The sequence below is a fragment of the Pongo pygmaeus genome, chromosome 2 (genome assembly GCF_028885625.2).
Source record: "Pongo pygmaeus isolate AG05252 chromosome 2, NHGRI_mPonPyg2-v2.0_pri, whole genome shotgun sequence".
NCBI lineage: Eukaryota > Metazoa > Chordata > Mammalia > Primates > Hominidae > Pongo > Pongo pygmaeus.
The window spans coordinates 163903748-163920945 of NC_085930.1; the positions used below are offsets into that span (position 1 = coordinate 163903748).

Here is a 17198-nt window from a genome sequence, read left to right on the forward strand (position 1 = left end):
TGATATCTAGGAGATATTATCTTAGAGATGGATTATGAATGTATCTACTTGGAGTTTCATTAGGGCGGAATCACAGTTTCAGAGGAGAAAAAGCCAGAAGGTTCTTCTCAACTCTGAGATTCTGTGGTTCTGTGATTCAATTCTTTGGAGCCTAATGACCCCAGTTTGAACTGATATACACTGGTAGGTGAAGTGATAGGACAGAGGAATGGATGCTGGAAACTGATGACAGAAGTCTGAAGTCCTCCTATGACACTTGGCCTCATGAAACGGGAAAAGACTTCTACTTTCTTACCTCAAAAGTCTGTGCTAGAGAAGTTAGCTACTGTGTATGGGTAATTGCCCCCACTCCGGACTCTAAACCTCTACCTAGGCCACACCCTATTTCTAGAAAACTGTTATCATCACCAGATCATCAAGGTTATCTCCTTTCTTCCCTTACACAGTCTTTAGAATCCACTCCCACCATGTTGCCTCTCCTAAGCAACAAGAGAGCAAGTAGAATACCTGCCCTGGGTTTTGTGTCCTAGGTAAATTACTTATCTACTCTGCGTATACATGGTCTCAATGAGCAAAGATGTGTTGTTTCCAGTTTCTATTTCTGAGCATATAATTGAAAACATATCAAACTCGGCCTCAGCAAAATTGGGAGGTGGAAAGTATGGGTCAAATTGGTCATATTTTCTGGGTGAGAGGACCATGAGCCAAGTTACATTAAAAGGCCTGGCAATCAGTTTCAAGACATTCAACACTCAATAGAGAAACTGCAAGAAAGTGGGGAAAGTCATACGTATTTTAAAAATTACCTTTATCTTTTAATCAGACAACCCCTAAATTGTCAACCAACTAAAATATACTATACATTGAAGCACATTGATACTCAAAGTGCGGCCCATGGACCAGCAGCATCTCTCAGGAGATTGTCAAAATGCAGAATCTTCCCTTGAGCCCAGGAGTTCAAGGTAACAGTGAGCCATGATCATGCCACTGTACTCCAGCCTGGGCAACAGAGCAAGACTCTGTCTCAAAAAAAAAAAAAGCAGAATCTTGAGCACCACCCAGGACCTACTGGATCTGAATCTGTATTTTCAAAAGATATCTAAGTGATTGGTACATGACTTAAATCTTGTAAAAGACTTTCCAAGACCAGCAATCCTCAAAGTGTGCTTTCCAGACTAGAAGCATCAATTGGCATCAACTGAAACCTTATTAAAAATCAGAACCATGTGCCCATTCCAGACCTACTCAGTCTAAAATTTTGGAGTAAGGACCAGTAATCTGTGTTTGGTTTTTTGGCTTTTTTGTTTGTTTTGATTTTGGGGTTTTTTTTTTTGTTTTTTTTTTTTGTAGATAGAGTCTGTCTCTGTCGTCCTGGCTGGAATGCAGTGGCGCAATCTCAGCTCACTGCAACCTCCGCCCACTGGGTTCAAGTGATTCTCCTGCCTCTGCCTCCCGAGTAGCTGGGACTACAGGCGCCCACCACCGCGCATGGCTAATTTTTGTATTTTTAGTAGAGATGGGGTTTCGCCATGTTGGTCATGCTGGTCTCGAACTCCTGACCTCAGGTGTTCCACTTGGGCCTCCCAAAGTGCTGGGATTCCAGGCGTGAGCCACAGCACCTGGCTTCAGTAATCTGTGTTTTAACATACCCTCAGTGATTCTGATATATCCTCAATTTGGAGAATTTCTGCCTCTGGCCTTTTTCAATTTATATTAAAGAAGAGCCATCTTTTGACAAAAGTTAATTTAATTCTAAATGTTTTAAGTGACTAAGAGAACAATATACCTATCTGGACAATTTTTTAAAATATTGTGACAATGCCCACCAGTATTTTCCAAAGATATATCCTTATGATTTTATTTAAGCACTAGTCAGAATTGATGAACGTGTATGTTGAATACCATTTGCTAATTCATCTGGCATCTGGCAAAACCGTATCACATTAATGCGATGGATGATCCTGCTTCTTTCGAATGAGAAAACTTCCACATGGAGGCACAGTAATTATTCCTGAAGGAATGAACATAATGTAAACTGTCACTATGGATAAGTTTTGTGGGCAAAGGATGCCCAGGAGAAAGGCATTATGTTAAGCCTTTATTCTCAGCAATGGTGCTCTGCAGCCTTACTCCCACTTAAAGTCATTATCAGAGCTGCCTAGACCTTTCTGCCCTTTGTGACTTTGGGCTTCATTTAGTGGGTTATGGGATGTTTCAAACCTCTACTTAACGCATTTGAAATATTTTCTACTTTGAAACTTTTTCTCCCTTCAAAGGCAAGGTAGCTATTAGCATCAAGAAGAAACCAAAATGAGCACAACAAATACTCAAGTGTCTTTCACAAATGTAGTTTTGCCCAGATGAATTTTTAAAGGTATTTTACGAAGAATGTTAAAATACATGAAGTTATTTTCTAAGTCAACCCACCTAGCAATGTTATTTCTAGAAATGTATATTAAAATATATCCCCAGATGAATATATAGACATATGTACAAGAACATTCATTACAGCATAGATTGCTGAAAACAGCAAAATGTCCACAGTCACAAGGAGTAACCAACCAGAGCAAGTTCCCTTGGGGAGGCCTCTGGCGTGTGCCAGGAACCAGCTCTTTAGTTTCCAGATTATGAGAGAAACAAGTGTATCAGTCTCCTAGGGATGCCATAATAAAATACTGCAGACTGGGTGGCTTAAACAACAGAAATTTGTTTTCTCACAGTTCTGGAGGTTAGAAGTCCAAGACCAAGGTGTCCACAGGTTTGATCTCCCCTCAGAACTCCCTCCTCAGCTTTCAGACAGCTGCCTTCTGACTGTGTCCTCTTACGACCCTTCCTCTGTTGGTACACATCCCTGGTGTCTCTTCCTCTTCTTATAAGGATATCAGTCATGTTGGATTAGGATACGTCCCTAACGGCCTCATTTTAACTTCTTTAAGACCTGTCTCCAAATATGTTCACATTCTGAAGTCCTGGGGAATGGAATTTTAACATATAAAATTTGGGGATACCATTCAATCCACAACAACCAGTCAGTCTTAGAGAGTAGCTGGGTCATAGAGGGTTATTTACTAAATGGTTCAGAAGTACTTTAATATTTTCAAAACTGGTACAGTTTTCAGTAAGTAGTGGCTGATTATTAACCCTGGCATGGGCTCTGCAACAATTGTAAAAACATGTTGTGAAAAACCTTAAAGGTTGGAGGAGCCCCTTCAGGAACCTCCAAGATTGAAGATTGAGGCTAAGTAGGTGGGCTCTGAGACTATTTCTGGAATTTAGTTATTTTACATCTAATAGACCAAATGATGTGCTGTGGTTATAAACATAGGATTTGGAATCAGAAAGAGTTTGCATTTCTGTTTCCTACCTGTAAAATAAAAATGATAATAGTACCTATCCCTAAGATTGTAAGCAATAAGATAATGATATAAAATGTTAATATGCCAGACTCAAAGTAGATACTCAATAAACAAGACATTATTGTACCTTTATATAAGCTTACTTTTCTAAATAGTCTTACACACACACAAACACACAAACACACACACACATACGGTGTTCCTTATAACAACTGTACTAGGCCTCTAAAGACACTTTTAGTTCTAGAACTCTTATTCTAAGTGATACTTGGCCACAAGTGATTCACAATAAAGGATTGAAATTTTTAAGTACATTTATTGCTTTTATTATAAAAATAAATTGTGCTTTCCTACTCTATGGGAATTCTACTTTTAGCAGTCACATTGCTTGATTTAACTGGCAAGTATTAAAATAACAGTGTAGTGCTCACTTGATAAAACATTGCAACTTCTGTTAGATTACTTTTTATATTTTTTTAAACTGCCATTTATGTATTACAAATCGAATTAAGTAATATGTAATCATTAAAATAATGAAATATGTATTTTATGTACCAATACGGAATAATCTTAAAGATGTATTAGTGATGAAAGCAAAGTACACAGAAATACTCAGAGTATATGTTTTTTAAAAATAGGTTTTTATATTGCTTAAATTTTTACCATGTGTATGAATTACCTTTTGAAAAAAATAGATTTTCTCTCACAGTAAAATATAAAAGGAGAGAACAGATGCTCAAGATTTCATTTTCAAACAGAAATCGCAATCAACAGCACCAGTAGCAGCTGCTATTTATCTGTATTTGATAAGAGCAAAGCAACAGATAAAAATGAAAAATAAACTAAATGAAAAAGGCATCTACAGAGATCAAATTCCAGGCGACTCCTTTCCCAGTTGCCTTTGTTGTAAGTTCCACAATAGTTTCTCAGCACTAAGAAATTCTCTGATTTAATGGAAACAACAAAGGATGTGGCATCAGACTGAGCTGGGTTCCAATTCTACTCTTCTGACTTTCTAACTCTGCAAACACAGAAAAATCCTTTTACCCTCTGAACCTCATTTTCATCAGCACACAAGCATCAAAATGTCTGTCCTTCCACCACTTAGAGTGGTTTTGAGGCTTAACTGAAATTACATATATACAAGTGCAAGGCAAACAATATAGACCAATATGCACCTTTATCTTATTCATAAATTTCTATTTAGCTTGTGGGATACAGATATGCATTCATTAATTTATTCAACAATAACAAATAGACCCTTCTAAATACTGGAACTAAAATACATAGCAGAACACATTCATTCTCTGCCCTTTTGAAGCATAGACTCTCGTAGAAAGATAGAAGACAGAACAGACATCCATCACATTAAATTGTGACAAATGCTATGATACAGATAGACAGGATACCCTAGAAATGTGTATAAGGCACATATACTCACCAAAGATGTCTGGGAAGGCTTCTGGAGGAAGTCATGTTCAAGTGTGGCCTGATGAAAGAATAGGAGTTCACTAAGTGACCCAGGGGAATGTCGTAGGCTTCCCACTGGCTTGGCTGACCCCTGAAAGATAAAACCTGACAGGTGAACAGTGCAAGTTGAGGGATCTCAAAGCAGCTCCCCTTGCATTTGACTTGTTACAGCCAATCTCTTCCATTCCTCTCATGAAAGTAGTTGTTGGACACAATTAAGAAATGTGAAAATGGCAGCTCAGAGAAAAGAAGTTGAAGGTCACATAGCTACTGAGTGGCAAAGCCAAGATTTTGATTGTCCCAAACATTTGAAACACTCAATTTTTTATTTTTATTTATTTTTTATTAATATATATTGATCAGTGGAGTGTGTCTTATGATATTGAAATTCTGACTCAGCACTGGGTATGTCTAGGATTTCAGCCACACTGCAATACATAGAAGAGTGCTTGGTGCATAATAAGTATTCAGTAAATATCTCTTGAATGAATTAATAAACCCCAAGTTTGAAGGATCACTTAGAGGCATCCTTTGTCTTTTGAATAATTAATTCATGCTGCCATCCTTGAATTGAAATTAAAGCATTTTAAAGGTCTTAGGGAACTTCAGAATCCTCCCAAACCAGGGTGTTTTGAAACTGGATTGGATCTTATTTCTTTCTACAAAATGCTAAGGAGGCATCATGGCATGTAAAGCCAACTCCATCAAGAAGTCCACTTGGGCTCTGAGATGTGTAAGAAATGACACTGCACAAGAGTCCAACTGAATAATTCAGGAAATAGGCCAAAGGATTAAAAACAGTATCATGTAAGGATTAGGAATTTAGCTTAAGACATGGCTCCCTAGTATAACGTCAACATGACTCATTCATTTTGAGTTGGCTGAAGAAATTTTAGATGCATTTTGAAAGATCATCTGGCTTTCCTCTTACAACATAGATTTGATCCTTGCACCATCCAAACCAAACAGTCTAATGCACTGAAAAATGTGCCTGAGAAGGAAAAACAGAATCATCATGACTTTTTCCTTTTCCTTCTACCTGAAACCTAGGTGTGAGGTTCTTGAGAAATTAGTCTTAGTACATTGACCAAACACTAATGCTTTCTGGAAAATTTTGTTCTTCTGGAATTGCACGGAGTATACTTTTAAACATGGCATCTGCATCTTAGATGCCCTATTTTAAGTCTGATTAATCTAATCCGGGGAGGTAAATTAGGCCCTTTAAGTATTCTATTAACTTTCTCCTACCCCGAACGGAAAATTTATTAAATTATCTTTATGTGTTCCAAGAAACAAACTTTGAAACTGGCCAGCAAGCTTGTAAGAGCCTAATGATGATCGCGGCATGAGTTTCCATCAGCTTTTGGTGTTATTTTAATACAATCCAAATGTAGACTTAAGCTATTAGTGTGTACTCATGTTCTCTCTCTCCCTGTGCCTGTCTCTTTCTCTTCCTTAACATACAAACACATGCACACACTGCCACTTTCTCTTTCTCAACACACACAGGCTTGAATAATTTCTATTTATTTCTCAGTTCTCCTTTCCTCTCAGAATTCCTTTCCTGACCCCCAAATCTAGGTTCAGGTGTTCCGCTAATGCACTCTTACTGCAACAGCTAACTTGTCCATCTCTACACTAGTCTGCAGACAATATGACAGGGACTGTTTTTGTAATTGACCTCTGTATCCCCTGGGCCCTGGCAAAGTACCTAGTATGTGGAAAGCACTCAATACATTTTTGTTAAATAAGGAAATGAATGAGTGCATTAATCTAGCCCTTGTATGCTTAGATCTGCCAAAAGACAAAGCTACAACAAATTTATCTTAAAGATCTCAATTGGCTTTATTGCAATTTTAGAATTGGGCAACACTTCATTCCATAAAATAGAATAAGTATTCCAATAAGCTGAGCCAAGAGTTTGGTTTTATAGACAGAGAAGAACTGAAGAAAGCAGAAATGTAGAACAAAATGTGGTCATTTCAAAGCTATTTCTCTTGTAAGGCAGGAACAGGGAAACAATAGAGAAATAACTGGTTGCTTAACATCAGGTTACTTCAGGTTATCTTCCCTTTAAAGATTAAAGGCAGAGGGAACTTCATTATCCTGTAGATTGAAACCTGTCTGTTTGGGAAATTAAGCTGTTATCTCTCCTTTTGGGCTTCTCCAAAGGTTAGATAACTACTCAGTTTTGGTTTGGTAATGTGGAACCACAGCATGAGCGACTCCATTTTGATTTTTAGTCTGATCCATTGGGGTCTAGTGTAGGAGTGTAGCTCAAAACAATGACCTCCTATAATTTTTTATTTACCAGAAATAAAAGGAAATATACAAATGTAATCCATTCCTTGATGATCCTCTATCAAGAAGTAAGTCATTAATTTCCCCAGTTAAAAAAACAATTCATCTTCCTAGAACCTCTGGAATGAACAGTTTTAGAGCCCAAACTAAAAAATACATACAGTCAAGCTAACTCTGTTTAATTAAATGTTTTCCATAAGTATTGAAAAACAACTTTTGAGCAATGTGAGTAGCTATTGTATACAAAAGTTAGGTAGAATATAATATTATCCTTATTTTTCAGCAATTATATATTTATAATATATACTTGTTTCACAAAACAAGAGAGAAACATGCAGATTTTTTTTATTCCCAGTTTAGTGGCTCTTCAATACAACATGCCACTAACAAAAAGGTATTAAAAAGAACCAAAAGAAAATTCAAAATTCAGAAATGGCACAAAAGATGATCTTTGTTGTAAATAAGAAAATAACAGAAGCCAATTTCTACAAGCATGCACTAAAACATATAGGGAAAATACCGTACATCATAATTTAGTCCCTAGGACCAATTTTGAAAGTCAAAACTTCGTTTTATACCTCTGCATTTCACAAGATCACATACCAAGGAACATATGAGGTCTTCAATTCTTGGGAACTAAGTCTGTGGTTTACCTCTCAAGGTCTCTCCCAGGTTTTTGTTATCACTGGCAACAGAACCACTGTTGGAAGCCCACTGCAGAATTAAGAATTCACACAATCTGAAACTGCTTATGTCAGGCCTTTCATAAGGGTGAAAATAATATTCAACAACTTTCAGCATGTGCTTACCACATCTGCACCCATTTTGGGTCAATCAGAAAAAAAAAATGCTGGAAAGAAATAAGCCACCCATTCAAAAGTAAAAACAGGGAAAGCCAGCTGCATACAAACCCTGCAGATTGTGCTGATGAGATCCATGGATGGGCAGAAAGAGCTGCTTCAGGAAAAGAAAATCTAACTTCTGAGCAAAAAGGCTCAGAACATAGATAGGACAAAAATGCTCTCCATTAAAAGCAATTCCTAAGAATTCAGGGAAGGTGTTTTATTCTATCCCAAAAGTAATTACAAAATAGTCTTTCTTTCTCATATGTACTGATTGATTCATTGATTGACTGTACCCCCTCATCATGTTTTTTATTGAAAGAAATACGGAGAAGCACAAAGAAGTAAAGATTTTAAAAAATCACTCACGATCTCATCACTCAGTAATACCTGTTACATGTCCACTGATGGCTAAAATCTCACCCACAATTCCTCACGGCCATCAATAAATTAGAGAGAGAACTTTTTCTATTAAACTTTCTTCCAAAGAATTCATGTCAGTTCTTTCTACAATCAAACTTCTCTTTCAGTATGAGTTTTTAATCAGCAAGACAAAACTCAAGATAGAATCTAGTGTATTCCATAGTTGTTCAAATTGTTTAACAGCTTAAGTTTCTCGCCTTTGCACTGAGTGAATTGAGACACAATTATGCTGGAATAGGAATAGATCTAGAGGGGTCCAAGCTCACGCTGGTGTCTCAGAGATATGAGGGAGATAGTTGAGTCCGAAGGCACACCTCCAGGGTCTAAATGATGAATCACGTCTGCAATTGATCTGCCTTCTTTGCTGTTTGCTCGTTAGGTTAGAGTTCCAGGTTTAATTTTGGCATAAACCAGTTACTTTTCTCTTTCCCAAAGGCCACAGAGAGCAACATTAACTGGTTGTCTCTCAAAAGGTGCCATTCATTAATGAAGAGATTGAGAAAGATCATCTAGATGCATTTGTACAAAATAATCCGGGTAGGAAATGGACTCTTCTGATGGTTATTCCATCTCAGGCACATTATCTACATTACATAATGTAACCTTAAGAGTAGAATAATTGTTATTATTATTAGATGAGAAAATGAGATGCAGGGAGATTAGTAACTAATGCAAGACAATACTGCTGATAGAATCAGGATTTAAAACTCCAAATCCATGCTTTTCCCACTATATTACCTTACCTGGCTGGGAGAACAAATCTCAAATATGCCTATTTGATGATAAATGTGTGAGAATATATATATATACACACACACAAACATATATATATGCACATATATATATAAAGTAGGTATATTATGTGTGTATATCTCACAGTGACTCCAAATTTTTATTTTTATTTTTATTTTTTGGAGACAGGCTTGCTGTTATCTCCCAGGCTGGAGTACAGTGGTGCAATCTCGGCTCACTGCAACCTCTGTCCCGTGGATTCAAGTGATTCTCCTGCCTCAGCCACCCAAGTAGCTGGGATTATAAGTGCCCGCTACCACATCTGGCTAATTTTTGTATTTTTAGTAGAGACGGGGTTTACCATGTTGGCCAGGCTGATCTCGAACTCCTGACCTGAAGTGATCTGCCTGCCTCAGCCTCCCAAAGTGCTGAGGTTACAGTTGTGAGCCACCACGCCCAGCCGACTCCAAAATTCTTAAGGTCCTATAATACCAAAGTCAAAATTCCCAGGGAATTTTTAGTAAAACACATCAATCTCATATCTGTATGTTATTTATGTAAGAATGGCACCTCTATTTATATGGTTTTCATGATAATTAAACAAGAAAGTGGGGATGTGATGTATAAACTATAAAGCACCATGAACACATAAAACATTATTGTTTGAAGAGTCTTTGAGGCCTTAGTTGACAAAAAAAAAAAAAAAAAAAAAAAAGCTCTGCAAACAATAAATCAGTCAGTATTGACAGTGAATTTCAAAAACGTTTACATTTCTTCTAAACTATCTGGTGAACATGCCTTTCAAATCCTTGTTCAAGTCACTCAATCCATAACAATTTATGGAATCCTTTTATATTTTGACAACAAGTCTATACACATACAAACCCGTTTTCCTTTTGTGAGATTTCCATAAGTCATCTGTCATTAAACCTATCTAGGAATGGAAGTAGAATGTATCCAGCAGTTCAAGTTGTCACTAGTCAGTGCTATGTGATGTGGGATAATGCCTACTCCAATCTCTCTGCAAGCTAAGAAAAAAATCGTTTTCTACATTCTCCTTGCTGGACCTCTGGATGCACAGAGGGAGAGCAGATGTGACTGGGCTGGTCAGTAGAAATATTTACTTATCTGATGGCATGAATAGCCAAATGAGCTAAAATTGGCCATGAAAACTGGTTTCTATCAATAATATTAATACATTTCCTGGATCAAAATCTTAACTCTAAAAGGCTGAGCTTTATAAGGGATAACTGACATTTTCTTAAAAATTGCTCAACATGACATGTACTGAACCTGTCAAACTGCTGGGAAAATTACAGAAAATAAATTTTAGGGTAACTGGAAAAATACCTTTGGGAAAATGATTTATTATTTCCAATAAGGAATGAGGAGGTGAAAAATGAGATATAAAAAGACAAGGAGACGAACAAGAAAGGAAAATGGAAAAGAAGAAAAGAGAGAGAAAGAATGCATCCCATGCCAACTTAATTCGACCATCCACTATCGCATGCAAAGGCCCAAGTAAGGTATTTGGGAGGCTACAGAGAAAAATAAAACGCATCCATGCAACACATTCAACAATTATTTATGGAGCTAGGAAAGAAGCAACTATCTAATATGCCACAGCAACTGGAAATATATCTAAGATTACCTGAATGAAAAGTAAATCAGAAGTGTACTTGAAAAGTAATCTCTTTATTTAAACAATTGTTAAAGGACGATATTTTCTTAAAGAAGCAATCTTGGTCTTTTCCTGAAACAGAACTGAGTGATGGCTGTTACTTGTGTCTAATCAGATTGGCCCAGAACCACCATGCACAGAGAACACTCCATCATCTTTTAGCAGGGCCAACATCATATAGACAATTGAGTGGGGATAGTAACTTTCCAGGGGTTTTCTGATTTTAGCATCATACCGCACAGGGATAAATGAGCTGTAGTTTCCCACATTTAAGTTCTAAATTCAGCTATGTCACTAATTACCCTTGAGATAATTACAGTCGATGACCCAGCATTTATTTTTTATCTTAACAAGATTTTGACTCAATACATAGTATTTTCAAATGTTATTTTGAAAAAAATCTCTGAAATAATTATATAATGAACATTCAATTCTTAGATCTTTCTACTTTGAATAAGTAAATATAAATGTATTTCAGTTAAAAGGCTTAAGAGTAGGATGAGTCAAGAATAGCTTAAGTCATGAATCACTTAAGAACAAGGATACATTCTGAGAAATGTATTATTAGGTGATTTTGTTGATGTACAAACATCATAGAGTATACTTACACAAACCTAGATGGTATAGCCTATGACACACCTAGACTATATGGCTATATGGCTATATTGCCCCTTAGCTATAAACCTATACAGCATGTTACTGTACTGAATACTCCAGGCAATTGTAACACAATGATAACTATTTGATAACTATTTGTGTATCTAATTGTATCTACACATATGAAAGGTACAGTAAAAATACCATAATCTTATGGGACCATAGTTGTATATGTGGTTCACTGTTTGTCAAAATGCCATTAGTGGCACTTGACTGTTTTGTGAACATGAAAGAGTAACTGGCCTACAAAACTTCATTAAATTGTTCCTATATCTTCTTGACCACATCCAAAAATCTGCCAGCTAAGCTTCAAATTTAAGTGTATGCATTGTTTTAAAGAATTGCTGCTGGGTGCAGCGGCTCAAGCCCATAATCCCAGAACTTCAGGAGGCCGAGGTAGGTAGATCATCTGAGGTCAGGAGTTCAAGACCAGCCTGGCCAACATGATGAAACCCTGTCTCTACTAAAAATACAAAAATTAGCTGGGTGTGGTGGTACACGCCTATAATTCCAGCTACTAGGGAGACTGAGGCAGGAGAATTGCTTGAACCCGGGAGGGGGAGGTTGCAGTGAGCCAAGATTGCGCCACTGCACTCCAGCCTGATGACAGAGCAAGACTCCATCTCAAAAAAAAAAAAAAAAAAAAAAAAAAAGAATCAGGCTGGGCGCGCTGGCTCACACCTGTAATCCCAGCACTTTGGGAGGCCAAGATGGGCAGATCATGAGGTCAGGAGCTCGAGACCAGCCTGGCCAACACAGTGAAACCCTGTCTCTACTAAAAATACAAAAAATTAGTTGGGCATGGTGGTGGGCACCTATAATCACAGCTACTCAGGAGGCTGAGGCAGGAGAATCACTTGAACCCACGAGGCGGAGGTTACAGTAAGCCGAGATTGCACCATTGCACTCCAGCCTGGGTGACACAGTGAGACTCTGTCTCAAAAAAAAAAAAAAAAAAAAGAATCACTGCTGTAAAACCACAGGATTAATATCAGAAAAATGAAGCTGCTCTTATGCACTGGTTTCCAAATGAAGCATACAGCTATATTTTGGCTGAACAAAGTTCAAATGTTTCTGACTTTGTTTCTGCCAAGATTTATTCAAAACGTGTTTCTAGTGCCTCTGGGAAAGAAATTGTATCTGGAAAAGACAATAACTGGCACTATAAATAATGAATAAATGAGTACAAATTCCCAGGAAACACCTCAAATTATTCTGTGTAAATCAAAAAGACATGTGGTTGAATTCATAACATGTATATTTTAACTCGCTTCATTAAAAAGCATATTTTCTCTAACAGTAAATATATATACAGACTCTAAGCATGCTTACCTAGTCCTCCACACCCACTCAGCCATATGGAGAGAAAGGAAATTCCTAATTTCCAAGGGAACACCTATCAAGTATCAAGAAGCCATTAGGAGATTATTATTGGCTGTACAGAAACCTAAAGAGGTGGCAGTCTTACACTGCTGGGGTCATCAGAAAGGAAAGGAAAGGGAAATAGAAGGGAACCGCCAAGCGGATATTGAAGTAAAAAGAGCACAAGGCAGGACCCTCCATTAGAAATGCTTATAGAAGCACCCCTAGTATGGGGTAATCCCCTCTGAGAAACCAAGCCCCAGTACCCAGCAGGAAAAATAGAATAGGGAACCCCATGAGGACATAGTTTCCTCCACTCAGGATGGCTAGCCACCGAAAAAGGGAAAATACTTTTGCCTGCAGCTAACCAATGGAAATTACTTAAAACCTTTCACCAAGCCTTTCACTTAGGCATTGATAGTACCCATCGGAGGGCCAAATCATTATTTACAAGACCAGTCCTTTTCACAACTATCAAGCAGATAGTCAGGGCCTGTGAAGTGTGCCAAAGAAATAATGCCCTGCACTGCAGGCCATACATTTCAATCCCTGTATCTTCAACCTCCTTGTTAAGTTTGTCTCTTCCAGAATCAAAGCTGTAAAACTACAAATGGTTCTTCAAATGGAGCCCCAGATGTAGTCCATGACTAAGATCTACCGTGGACCCCTCGACCAGCCTGCTAGCTTGTGCTCCGATGTTAATGACATCGAAAGCACCCCTCCTGAGGAAATCTCAACTGCACAGCCCCTACTATGCCCCAATTCAGCAGGAAGCAGTTAGAGCCGTAGTCAGCCAACCTCCCCAACTGCACTTGGGTTTTTCCTGTTGAGAGCAGGGACTGAGAGACAAGACTAGTTGGATTTCCTAGGCCGACTAAAAATCCCTAAGCCCAGCTGGGAAGGTGACCGCGTCCACCTTTAAACACGGGGCTTGAAACTTAGCTCACACCCGAACCAATCAGAGAGCTCACTAAAATGCTAATTAGACAAAAACAGGAGGTAAAGAAATAGCCAATCATCTGTCGCCTGAGAGCACAGCGGGAGGGACAATGATCAGGATATAAACCCAGGCATTTGAGCCAGCAACGGCAAACCCCTTTGGGTCCGCTGCCTTTGTATGGGAGCTCTGTTTTCACTCTATTAAATCTTGCAACTGCAAAAAAAAAAAAAAAAAATCATATTTTCTCAAAAAATGCTTCATACAGTCTAAATGGTCACTTTAGTTCAATGTTATTTGTATCTAACATCAGTTATGTGATATAAGTTTATGTTTTTCTAAATATCAAAGGGAACAAAATGTTATTTCAAGGGTTAAAACAAAAGCAGAATTTGCCCAGATCCACCATGAACAGAGAGCATACATCACATGGTAACAGGGCCAACATCACATAGATTACAAAGATCCTCTTTATGCACGAAGAGAGAGGGGAAGTGAATTATTGTAGAAATGGTTTCTGTTAATTAAAGAACATTTTTTTATTATTAATTATTTATTTTTTTTTAGATGAAGTGTTGCTCTTGTTGCCCAGGCTGAAGGGCAATGGTGCAACCTCGGCTCACCACAGCCTCCGCCTACTAGGTTCAGACAATTCTCCTGCCTCAGCTTCCTGAGCAGCTGGGATTACAATCAAATGTAGAATTAAATAAGCAAAAAAAGGATTGAGCCTTTCCATTTAATAGCAAGCTATATGACAGCTACCAAATATTCTAGAGCAAATAAATCTTGGAGAAATAAGGAATGGAGGGGTATTTGTCCCCTTGTGTGGGCTTTAACCACATGGAAAGCCCAGTTTCTCATTTAATCTAATACATTTGCACCCAACAAATCCCATAGCCTTGGAGGCAGATCAAGAACTTACTACTGTCACCCCTCTAGAAATTTGAGCATCACTCCAGTCTCCCAGTGAGTTTTCTCGAGAGGAAAAAGAGAAAATATTAAATACCAACATCATCACCTGTAAAGGCTATGTTTTGTTTGTTTCTTTGTTTGTTTGAGAAGGAGTCTAGATCTGTCGCCAGGCTGGAGTTCAATGGTGCAATCTCAGCTCACTGCAACCTCAGCTTCCCAGGTTCAACCGATTCTCCTGACTCAGCCTCCTGAGTAGCTGGGATTACAGGCATGCACCTACACACACAGCTTAGTTTTGTATTTTTAGTAGAGACGGGTTTCACCTTGTTAGCCAGAATGATCTCGATCTCCTGACCTTGTGATCCACCTACTTCGGCCTCCCAAAGTGCTGGGATTACAGGCATAAGCCACCGCGCCCAGCCAAGGCTATGTTTTTAATCAAGTTTTTAATCACTTTAAATAACAGATAATAGTCTTATTTGGATTATGATGACGATAGCAGAATGTTTTTTGGGATTTTTTTTGACTATTTTACTTTTTAAATGGGTCTGTTACAATTTTATTTTAGTTTAATTCTCTTGAAATGTTTTTATGAAGCATCTCTTTTGTTCCAGGTACCATGAAAAGACACAGCCATTAACATATGTATTCAACTAAACACAGAGCATTGACTTGAAACCATACGCGATCAGAATGAAGACAATACTATAAAGAACTACAGGGAGAAACTAATATCATCAGGGTGGGGAGGATAATGGAGAAAACAAAGAAGGAAGCATTATACCTGGGACTCCAGGGAGAGAAGGAAACGGGCAAAGAAGCACATGAACATGAAAGTGCAGGTGTGTTGACACACGGGTAAGTGAAAGGACATTAGGTTAAAAATATAGTTATGGGCCACATTATGAAAATCCTTGAATGTCATGTTGAGGAATTCAGACCTTATCCTCCCTCAGTCAAATTTGTGGGGGATGGATAGAAACATGTAAAACTTTTACTGTATTTTATGTATTCTAAGATGTACATTTTTCACTTTTTTACAATTCTGCCATTACAATGCATCTTTCAATGGATAGTTCTACAGTAGGAGTTGTGACATAATTGTCATTGTCTACACTTGCAACTTATATTTTCCATCTTATGCATGCACAGGAATGATACATAATAAAAATCTGACAAAGTAAGTCTAAAAGAGACTACAGCTATAAAATGAAAAAGTCTAAATGATAAGAATTATTTTATAGCTTAGTTGGTAGCACTTTTTTTCTGGTTTGGTGATACGTAAAATGAATATGTGGTAGATTGCTTTAAATATGTACTGGTCATATTGTGAAATGCTTAAACAGGGAATGGCATGATCAAATTTGTTTCCAAAGAATATTTCCTGTGAAATGCTAGTGGATATACTGGAAAAGGGAGATGTGAAGTCCAGTGACAAAGCTGAAAGCTATTCTAAGTCTAGACAAGAAAAGATGGGGTATGAACTGTAGTCATGGCAGTAGGGATTCTAGCGAAAGAGTCAAGATGCATTTTAACAGTATAGTTGATAAGAATCAGTGCCCATCTTGATGTCATCTGATGAGGGAGAAGGACTTAACAGTAACTTCTTTAAGATTTTGTGATGTTGTTGTTTGTTTTTGTTTGTTTACTATTGTCTGAATTCGTTATTCATTGAAATCAAAGTTCTGGTGTAGGGAAACAATCTTGTAAATAGTCATGCTGTCAAAAAAAAGGAAATGAAATGTTTTTCTCCCTCTGGTTTTATCAACAGGCCATTTTATAAGAGCTGTCATTTTGGTCCATCTACATAGTCTTTATGACTTTGAGGATGACCTGTGGCTAACACTAATAATCTGACCCATAAAACCACTCATCCAGACAACCAGCTGAGCCACCAGCTTAAATTTCCCAGGAGATTGACCTTTGCACCAAAATTACTGGGGAGACTTTTGGAAGATCTGTTTTATTTCCAGGGTCATCGGTATTTATTTGAGGAACTAAAGTCATGATCTTCAACATCCATAGCTTTCTGACACCAAATAAGCCTCCTGATGGGGCCACAACATGGACCAAAAAGGAAGGACAGCATGCTCAGAGGAATTTAGTTTTGGAAAACTGCTATAGTCCTACACATTTAATAGCTGTCTTTAAGCATGATTAAAATAAAGCACCATAATCAACGTGTGAGAGTCTCTCTAATGTTTATTTTTTCTTTGGTGTACTTTTAATAAAATCAAAAGGCAAGACTGAGATCTCTCAGAGAAGAGTTTGATTTTTCAGGAAAACAAAGAGGTTGACTAGGAATGGAATGATCCCCTAAAAGGCTCACAGAATCTAATTGCATGGTAATTATCACTTTTGGCAAAGAAATCATCTTATTAACCACCTTGTAACTCCTAGGTAACTAGGACATTGGAATCCAGAACTCTCAAGAACAAAGGCTGTGTAACATGATGGATCATGCCAGTCTCCAGCCCACCTGAATAAATGTTAATTCTCTGGAGTTAAAAAAAGATTAAGTCATT

The 17198-nt window shown here is 37.8% G+C and overlaps 1 protein-coding gene across 2 annotated transcripts in view; it reads left to right on the forward strand.

The window, feature by feature from the left end:
- LOC129032589 (T-box transcription factor TBX1-like) overlaps nucleotides 1-16859 on the forward strand; it is an 89381-nt gene extending 72522 nt beyond the window's left edge. The window contains exons 2-3 of one of the 2 annotated variants that reach the window (XR_008501399.2): nucleotides 15288-15531; nucleotides 16445-16859. The gene's annotated coding sequence lies outside the window, so the exon portion shown is untranslated. Of the gene's footprint in view, nucleotides 1-15287; nucleotides 15532-16444 lie in introns of those variants that run through there. The other variant, XR_008501400.2, reaches the window with a different exon arrangement.
- Nucleotides 16860-17198: the final 339 nt, after the last annotated feature.